This window comes from Felis catus, chromosome D1 (genome assembly GCF_018350175.1).
Source record: "Felis catus isolate Fca126 chromosome D1, F.catus_Fca126_mat1.0, whole genome shotgun sequence".
Taxonomy (NCBI): domain Eukaryota; kingdom Metazoa; phylum Chordata; class Mammalia; order Carnivora; family Felidae; genus Felis; species Felis catus.
This window is the reverse complement of record NC_058377.1, coordinates 64,430,729-64,439,766: the sequence shown is the minus strand read 5'-3', so window position 1 is coordinate 64,439,766 and position 9,038 is coordinate 64,430,729. Positions and strand designations below refer to the sequence as shown.

General features: G+C 44.8%; 1 long non-coding RNA gene across 2 annotated transcripts in view; it reads left to right on the top strand.

Annotated features, from left to right (window-relative positions):
• Positions 1–23: 23 nt before the first annotated feature.
• The window catches only part of LOC109491987, a 58,774-nt gene continuing 49,759 nt past the window's right edge, over positions 24–9,038 (top strand). For both annotated transcript variants that reach the window (XR_002736248.2, XR_002145665.3), the window contains exons 1-2: positions 24–315; positions 754–930. This is a non-coding gene — a long non-coding RNA (uncharacterized LOC109491987). The remainder of the gene's footprint in view (positions 316–753; positions 931–9,038) is intronic.

Below are 9,038 nucleotides of genomic sequence, written 5' to 3'. Positions count from 1 at the left end.
CAGGGCACAGGGCTGACTGCCCCTTGGGGAGAGAGATACAATGAGCCACAGGCCTGGCTGCCCCAGGTAGCTGAAAAATCGGAGGATGGAGCTCAGAAGAATTTTATTAAGGGACACAACAACAGCTATCTGTACAGTGATGCTTCCAGAACCAAGCCTTCGGGACACTGAACTCCTCTGTAAGGAAGTCCTTGAGTTTTCTCAATCTCTAGAAGCAGAATCTCCTTCCTGAAGGTTCAGGTCAGCAATTCACAGGATGCAACTCCTGCAGGACCTGGTCCTGTTGAAGATACATCACATCCCAAGGGCAAAGTGGTAAATCCTCCTTTTTTTTTTTTTTTTTTTTCCTGTCCAGGCCTTTAATTATCTCAATCTCTCCTTCTATGGGTGGGTCCAGAATACCTATGGTTCTTTCTCAATCATCTACCAAAGTGGGAAGGGTTGAGGCATCTATGAGACATGGGAAGAACTCTGACCAGGAGTCAGAAGACCTGGGTTTGCATTTGGTCCCTGCAAGAGACACCAAAAGACAGGACTTTCCAGGGTGTACTTGCAAGTCCCTGTCCCCATTGGATAGATGTTCCTCTCTACCTGTCTTCCACTTGACCTTAGCCCCTAACTGTGCCTCACCACTAAAGTCTTAAACAATGGCTCCTCATCCCTAGGGTTAATTCCTCCTATTTCCAACAACCATCTTTAAACCATTCCCCAAATGAGGTGAACTTCTGCTGACCCCTCCTCTTAAATCCTCAGAAACAACACTGCCCGACTCAGCCTCTTTCTCCAAGTGGGGATGCTCTTTCAGAAACTTCTCATGCCCAGCATCTTGGAACCATCTCCTACATTGAAGAGGCTCTGGTTGATTTTATTCATGAATGCCTCAAGTCCTAACGTTGAGACTGTAAACTCAGATGGATAAGGCCCAGTGAGGTAAAACTCTAATTGTATCACAACTAATTCGTGGGGGGTGGGGGTGGGTGCGCGGGAGCAGAGTTGTGAAAATCTTTTTCTTGGTTTTCTGTGGCATGTTTACATTATTTTCACAATGAAATATATATTCACTACCAATGAAGTCTCAGGAATTATGGAGAGTAGGTGAGAAGGCAGTGGGAGGCCATGACTATAGCATAACTCCTCAGGCTGCACCCAGGGCTGCTGTGGCCCTGACATCTCCACAGTGGGCTTCAAAGAGCTTGGCCTCAGAGCCCTTCAGTCCAGTCTGGCAGGCACTCACTTGCCAGCCACCAATTCAGGCCCTTCACCACTCTCTCTTCAGTCACCAGCTTCACAGGCATAAGGCCTCTCTGCTCTAACTGCCCATCCATGGTCTTAGTTGGAGAGCTTTACTCTTAGGATTCCAGATGCAGCGAAGCCCACAGCCGGCTTCCGGATCCCATTAGGATTGTCAACCATGGGGCAGCCCAGAGTGGAAACCCTCGTGTTCTTGTGTCCAGAGGTTTCATAAAGAAAGATTAAACTCCCTTTGAAGATAGTCACAAATTTGAAAGACATACGGTGGCCAACTGTGGCCATCCTTATTCAGAGCAGGCCTTACTCAATGGAAAGATGGCTTCGTGCACCTTAGCCTGCAGTTGGGATAAGATCATTTGACCGGCCCTTTTGCCTTCCTGACATCTAACCTCTGGCCTCGACCACTGCTATAAGCTCACTAGCGATGACAGTGACCAAGCACAGTGACCCCCTGCTTTTCTCCTGTGCAGGTGTCTGATCCTTCCTGCTCCTTAAGGAAACTTAAGCCCTTGACAGCTACCACCATGTCCTCAGTGTGGTTGGATCTAGATCATTAGTCCTTGATCTGTAGGCCCAGTCCTGAGATGACTGCCCTAGATGACCAGTCAGAACTGGACCTGTGAATGCCGAGCCTGGTCAGCCCGCTGAGGCTGATCTCATCCAGCTTCCCAGGTCCTCTTGGAATTCTTTGCCACCTTGATGACAGGGGACCTTTGTGCTGCTGTGCTTCTTTATTAATGGACTCCCTGATAGCTAGAGCCTTCTCTGCTCCCTGTATCCTCCACTTCACCAAGGAGTGCTAGCCAACTAGGAGGAGAACCAACCCAACAGAATCCCATCTGGGTTACTAGAATTCCGCATTTAGATCTGAACAAGATACTTCCTGTTTTTATCCTCTCTCTCTCCCCCCATCTTTTCTGCTTTATCTTTTATTCCCCACTCTGGCCCCCACCCAGATAGCCCCCCCCCCCAATAGCTCTTTGCCTTAACATCATCCTCCAACCTTCCAGCCTTTTACAAGTAATTGCATTGTTTCCTGCCTGAGTGATCAGAGCAGCCTCTAATTCCCTGTCTATGTCTCTTCACATAAAGCAGTGGCTGATTTTATGCCAACAGGAAAGCACTTTAAAACATGACCTTGGCCAACCCCTCTTGCTTCGGCTCTTACTACCATCCCCCACATTCAACCTCCACTACAGCTACATCTAATTGTCCCCAAACTCCCTCTGAAATTTAATGCCATGGTATCTTTGTTTAGCCTAAAATGTTTCTCCCCTTGGTAAACAGTGAACTCTTAACTTATCCTTCAAGTCTTCCTACCACCTCCTCACCATCATATCCCTGCAGAATAACCCACTCTTCCATCTATTTCTGTAATATGTTAAAGACAGAATCTTGGAAATCTGAGGGGAAGCCACCCCTGGACATTGGTGCTCTGTTGGAGGAGTGTTGGCTGGCAGCTTCCAGGGCAGCACTGTGGAAGGAGGATGAGAGGAAATCCTCTCATCTGTTTGACACTGAACTACGTCCCTCTGCAAAATTCTTAGTTTGAAATCCTAGCTCATAACACCTCAGAATTGTGGCTGTATTTGAAGACAAGGCTTTTAGAAAGGTGATTAAGTTAAAATGAAGCCATTAGAGTGGGCCCTAATCTAATCTTATTGATGACCTTATAAAAAGAGGAAATTGAGGCACACAGAAACAGCACAGGTGCAATGGGCACAGAGGAAGCACCATGTAAGGACACAGTGAGAAGGAGGACATCTGCAAGCCAAGAAAAGAATCCTCAGACGAAAATAAATCTGTTGACACCTTGATCTTGGACTTCTGGCCCCCAGAACCATGAGAAATAATTTCCTGTTGTTATGACAGCCCCAACAAACTAATATGAACACCTGCTGAGTTGCAGAAAGGGGCAGTATGGGGACAAAATGGAAAAAGATTCCAATGGGGATCTACAGGGGATGTTCTTGGCAGGAAGTAAATTGATAAGGAATTTCCTGGGTGATACTCCAATGATTTCCAGGTCCAGGCTTACTGCTTGAGCTCCAAATCCTATTTTCACCTGTCTACTGGACGTTTGCATTTGGATATAGAATAAATATCTCAAACTTGAGCTGTCTCTATCTTTGCACTCAAACTTAAACTTCCTTCTGTGTTTTCTCTCTCCCCAAATAGCACCACCTTCTATCTACTTATAAATGCTGAAATGTATTCTAGACATTTCCTCATTATTTTTTCTTTTAAAAATTTTTTTAATGTTTATTTATTTTTGAGAGAGAGAGACAGTGCAAGCAGGGGAGGGGCAGGAAGAGAAGGAGACCAAGAATCTGAAGCAGGCTCCAGGCTCTGAGCTATAAGCACAGAGCCCGACACTGGGCTCAAATTCACAAACTGTGAGATCATGACCTGAGCAAAAGTTGGACGCTTAACTGACTGAACCACACAGGCACCCTATCACTCTTATTCTTATGTTTAATCAGTCACCAAGACCTATTAATTTTATCACCTAAATGTATGTCAAAAATGCCTTCTTCTCTTTCATATCCTTTTATTGCTATTTCCTTACTTAGAGCTTCCTTATTTTCTACTTCTTATTCACTTATTTAACAAATGTTTGGGGGTGCCTATTATTTTCCAATCACTGGACTATGCACTAGGGATACAATGACAGACACAACACATATATTTCCTGCCCACAAAGAGGATGTAGTCTCAGAGGGGACACAATCACAGAGATGCATAATTAAATTATAATACATTATAACTATATTATTTATTATTATTATTTTTTAGTGCTTATTTATTTTCGAGAGAGAGAGAGACATGGTGTGGGGGGGGGGCAGAGAGAGAAGGAAACACAGAATCCAAAGCAGGCTCCAGGATCCAAGCTGTCAGCACAGAGCCCAACACGGGGCTCGAACCCATGAACTGTGAGATCATGACCTGAGCCAAAGTCGGATGCTTAACTGACTGAGCCACCCAGGTGCTCTGCATTATAGCTATTTTAATTATGCGGTGATAGAATTGAGTGCTAGGACAGTATTAGAGATGGAGCATCTGAGCTCTGTGAATCAGGGAAGACTTCCCAAAGGAGGTGACACATGATACTTGAAGCTGAGACTTGAAGGATGAGTAGGAATTAGCCTATCAAGGAGGTAACAGGGGGAAGAGGTGGGAATGGCTCTAAGCACAGGCAAGAACATAGGCAAAAACACACAAATGAGGACTTAGTGGACTTGAGGCACTGATGAAAAGCTCTGTATGGACTTTCAATGACTGAGTAATGACGCTGGGGAAATTATTGTAGTTAGGATCCCTAGGAAACAGACGTTGAGACCAACCTGCATGCAAAACATTTCTGGGGGTGTGCTCAGTGGACAATACCTGTGGGGGAGTGAATGAAGCATGAGTGAGCAAAAAGAGAAGTTAAATTGCAGTGCAGTTGCAACACAGGCCTCAAGTGATCTCACAAGGAGCTCCGGAACTAGGAGACCCCTTCAGATATGTCCTGATTTGATGCAAAGGGACCATGTGTTGGCACCCCTGCATCAAGCAGTCATTGGCAAGGACTGTTCATGAGTTGGGAGGATACATAATGTTGAATGAGGCAGCTTCCTTTGGCTGAGGACAGTCCTGGAGAGGGACTGTGTTAATGGCAACACTCACACAACATGGGGAATAAGTGTCCTTGTCCTAGAGGATCATAGCATCCACTTTAGTAGGATAAGCAGAGGCCAGACCTCGCCAAGTTTGTAGGACCTGCCAAACAGTTTAGATGTTGTGGTAAGAACAATGAAAGAGCAATTAGAGAGTTTCAAATAAGTGAGTACATAAATAGATTGATGTTCTAGACAGACCTCTCCAGAGGATGGATTGGAGGGTGACTAGACCAAACTCAAGGTGGGAGATTAGGAGGCTGTTACAGTGATTGCAGAGAAATAATTAGAGCCAGAACTAGAGTAGTCAGTAGAGAGAGAGCTAAATGGATATTATGGTATTGTGAAATAAAATAAATAAAGATTTGGTCTTCAACCATTGTTCCTGACACACAGCTCCTAAAACCCTTGGAATTTCCTGTGATGAAAGCCATTAAAGTCTCTTTCGTTAATGAGGGCACTTTTGGACCACACCTAGTGTGGGGGCTGCTTGCCAGTGGAGTCAACCATGTGATTAGAGAGTTGGAACTTTCAGTTCTACCCAGACCTCCAGGGAGGGGAGAGGGCTAGAGATCAAGTTCAATGACCAACAGCCATGATTTAGTTACTCGTGCCTATGTAGGAAGCCTCTATAAACACCCAAAAGGATGGAGTTTGGAGAACTTCCAGGTTGATGAACACGTGGAGGTTCAAGAAAGTGGTGCACTCAGAGACCATGGAGGCTCCACGCCCTTTGCCCACATCTCTTTATCTCTTCCATCTGGCTGTTCCTGAGTCATATATTTTTATAATAAACTCATATTCTAGTAAGTAAAATGTTTCTCTGAGTTCTGTGAGCCGCTCTGGTAAATTAACACAAGAAGTGGGTTGTGGGAATCTCTAATTTATAGCCAATCAGTTGGAAGCACAGGTGACAACCTGGACCTGTAATTGGTGTCCAAAGTGGGTGAAGTCTTGTGGGACTGAGCCCTTAAGGATGGGATCCGATGCTGTCTCCAGATAGTGTCAGATTTGAGTTAAATTGTAGGGCACCCAGCTGGGATCAGAGAATTGATGGTGTGGGGGGAAAACACGCATTGTAATTGGTGATCAGAATTATAGATATCTTTGAGAAACGTTTAGGATGCAGAAGTGACAAAATTGGTTACTAACTGAATGAAGGATAGAGAGAGGGAGGAATCCAGTTTGATGGCTAGATTCTGCATCGTCTACAGAAGCCTCCATTCTGACCCCTTCTGGTCTATCGTCCACATTGCAGCCAGGATGATGGAGCCAATTTGCAAACCTAATTATGTAATTCCCCCTGCTTAGGGGCACGGACTGTCTGCCAATTCCTCCCCAATAAAGTCTAAATTCCCCAGGCTCACGGAAGGCTTTGCAAGTAAGTTACATCTAAATTAAGATCTATAGCATGAGCAAAATATCGGCAAAGGAATAGGGGTAAGTGTGAGGTACATTCCAAGTGGGGAGGGAGGCACACAGATAGCCCTTTACCTCTGGCTAGCAAGGCTGCCTCTTAGAATTGAGGATGCCTCTTTTGGACGCAATTTCTGCTTCTCTGCTTGTTTTTGCCATATGTCTGCTACTCAGCTCTTAGAGTTTTGCTGGGACACATGTCCTTGCCTAGACTAATTCCTGAAAGAAAGACATGTTTGCTCTTGGTCTGGGTTTCAATTTCCTCCAGAATGGTTCCCTTGTCTGAATCATGCTTGCTGTCACCTTGCAGCCAAGTCCTGTCACCTGACAGCCTCTCTGAAAGACACTTAGAATTTTGCATGGATGTTGTAAGAACCTCAGGTCCATTACTGAGGCCCACTTAATGGATTTTAGCATTGACTTCAAACCTTACATTATTTTGAAGGACTCGGTACTCTCTAGCCCTTAGCAAACTGGACAGATGTGAGATTTCACAGTAGTTCAACATATTCCATATACCTATGAAAACCAAGTTCTCAGAAGTGTCAGATATATAAGCTATGTAGTACTGTGGACATGATGGGGAGGATTTTACAAGGACAATCAAACCTCAAAACCTAGGACCACTTGGAGAGGAGGAGGGGCACTGAATGAAGGAGGGGGGCCTGAAACACCAAATTATTTAAAAAGTCAGTACTTTTTAGGACTAAAGATCCAGTTGTGAGGATCACAGTTGTTTGTACATAGATGACATGTGTGTAGGGGACTTGAAACAGCCTCCTTAATTAATTACTGTGATTTTCCCCTTGATGGATTTATTCTCTTATTAATTTGCTACTCTCATCTTTTCAAATCTTTGGATTACCTGGAAAAGGAGGTAGGAGTGAAGCAATAGGGAGTGGTTTGTGTCATTTCATAGGACTAAATGCTGTTTCAGGATGTGATTTTAAAAAGAGACATACTATAGAAGGAAATTAAATTTGACATTAAGAAGAGTTTCTGACTGGGGTGCCTGGGTGGCTCAGTTGGTTGAGTTGGCTGAGTTGTTTGACTTTGGCTCAGGTCATGATCTCACGGTCATGAGTTCGAGCCCCCGCACCAGGCTCACTGCTGTCAGCACAGGGCCCACTTCAGATCCTGTCTCCCTCTTTCTCTGCCCCTTCCCTGCTCCTGCTCTCTTTCTTTCTCAAAAATAAATAAACATTAAAAATATTTATATAAAAAAGAAGAATTTCTGACTGATAATTCTGGGGCAAGAAGTTATTGAAGCAATTTACGATTTTTCTAGTGGATAATGAGATATTTGAGGAATCATTTAAAAGTCTTTAGAGATCTACATTAGAACATAGGGAATCAGGACAGAACCCCCTTAGAAGGCCCCATAAAGGTAACCAAAAATGACAGTCATATATAAATGCTTGTGGAATCTCCAATCAGTGTCAGATATACCTTTAGTTACTTTCTGTCCCCATTCAGCCTTTGTCACCAGCCTTTCCATTTATCAGTGATGTAATTTGACATGAGCGGAGCAAGAAGTTCCTGAGACGCTTCCTTTGCCCCCACTCACCTCTTCTTATCCTACCCTCTCTCACTCTTGGCCTGACTCTACTCAGAGCACAGTCTTCTTCATTCTGGACTTCCTCCCCCTTCTCCTCCATGTTTTACTGGAAATGTGTTCTGGCCAGAATCCTCTCAAGTGGCCACCAGTAGTGCTTTTCCCCCTCTGAAGTGGAGAGCCTGGTCCTGTCTCCTGCAGCCTCAGGATGGGAAAGGTGCTGTCCAGCATTCCTTTGGTGGAATACTCACAGCCTCCCTCTTTGTTGTTGTTGCTGTTTTTTAATTGAAGTATAATTGACATACAATGTCCTATTAGTTTCAGGCATGCATCATAGTGATTTGATATTTTTATACACTATAAACTGATCCCCATGATTAACTCTGGTTACCATCTGTCACCACACAGAATTACTACAATATGGTTGATTATATTCCCTCTGCTGTACATTATATCTCCATGACTTATTTAAGCCATGTGCACCAGAGGCCCTAGACCTTCCCAAACCTCTTTTGGTGATCATTCTGGTTTGGCTTTAGAAATCCACCTGAGCAGTTTCCTATGAGTGGATTCTCATGGGAGCCAAGTGTCTGCTCCTAACTGACACTAGTCAAATGCTAGACGCGATGTGCCACGTGTAGCTGGTTGGGCGCGGGTGTCCTATTTGGAGTGTCTGTTCTCAGATCACCTGGTAACCACATCTCTGCCAAGAGCTCCGGAAGTTTTGCCAACATTCACTTAGCTGGGGAGGTCTTGGAAGTGGGGGAAGGATGCACTGCAGGGAAGGGACTGATTAATGAGCATAGGACTCCTTACTAAGTAGGCTCCAGGGCCAAGGCTGGTCAGCATGTGTAGGAAAGCTGGGTCTTATACAGGCTCCGTGTCTTTTCCAGCATTGGACATACCCTTGGTTTCTGCTGTGAAGGTCCCCAAGAAAGTGGGGCCTCTGGGGACCGATGAGCATTTAGCCCACTGCGGACAGAGCCCCAGGACTTAACATCATGGATTACATTGTGTCCCCACAGAGTATCAGCTTGGGTGGTCTCAGTTCAGTGTTCAAGACCAAACATGGAGTCAATTTTGTGCAAAATATTGGTTTGCCACTAGGGGGCAAAGACTTTTTAGGCAGTTACCTGACTATGGCTAAAATGGTAGTC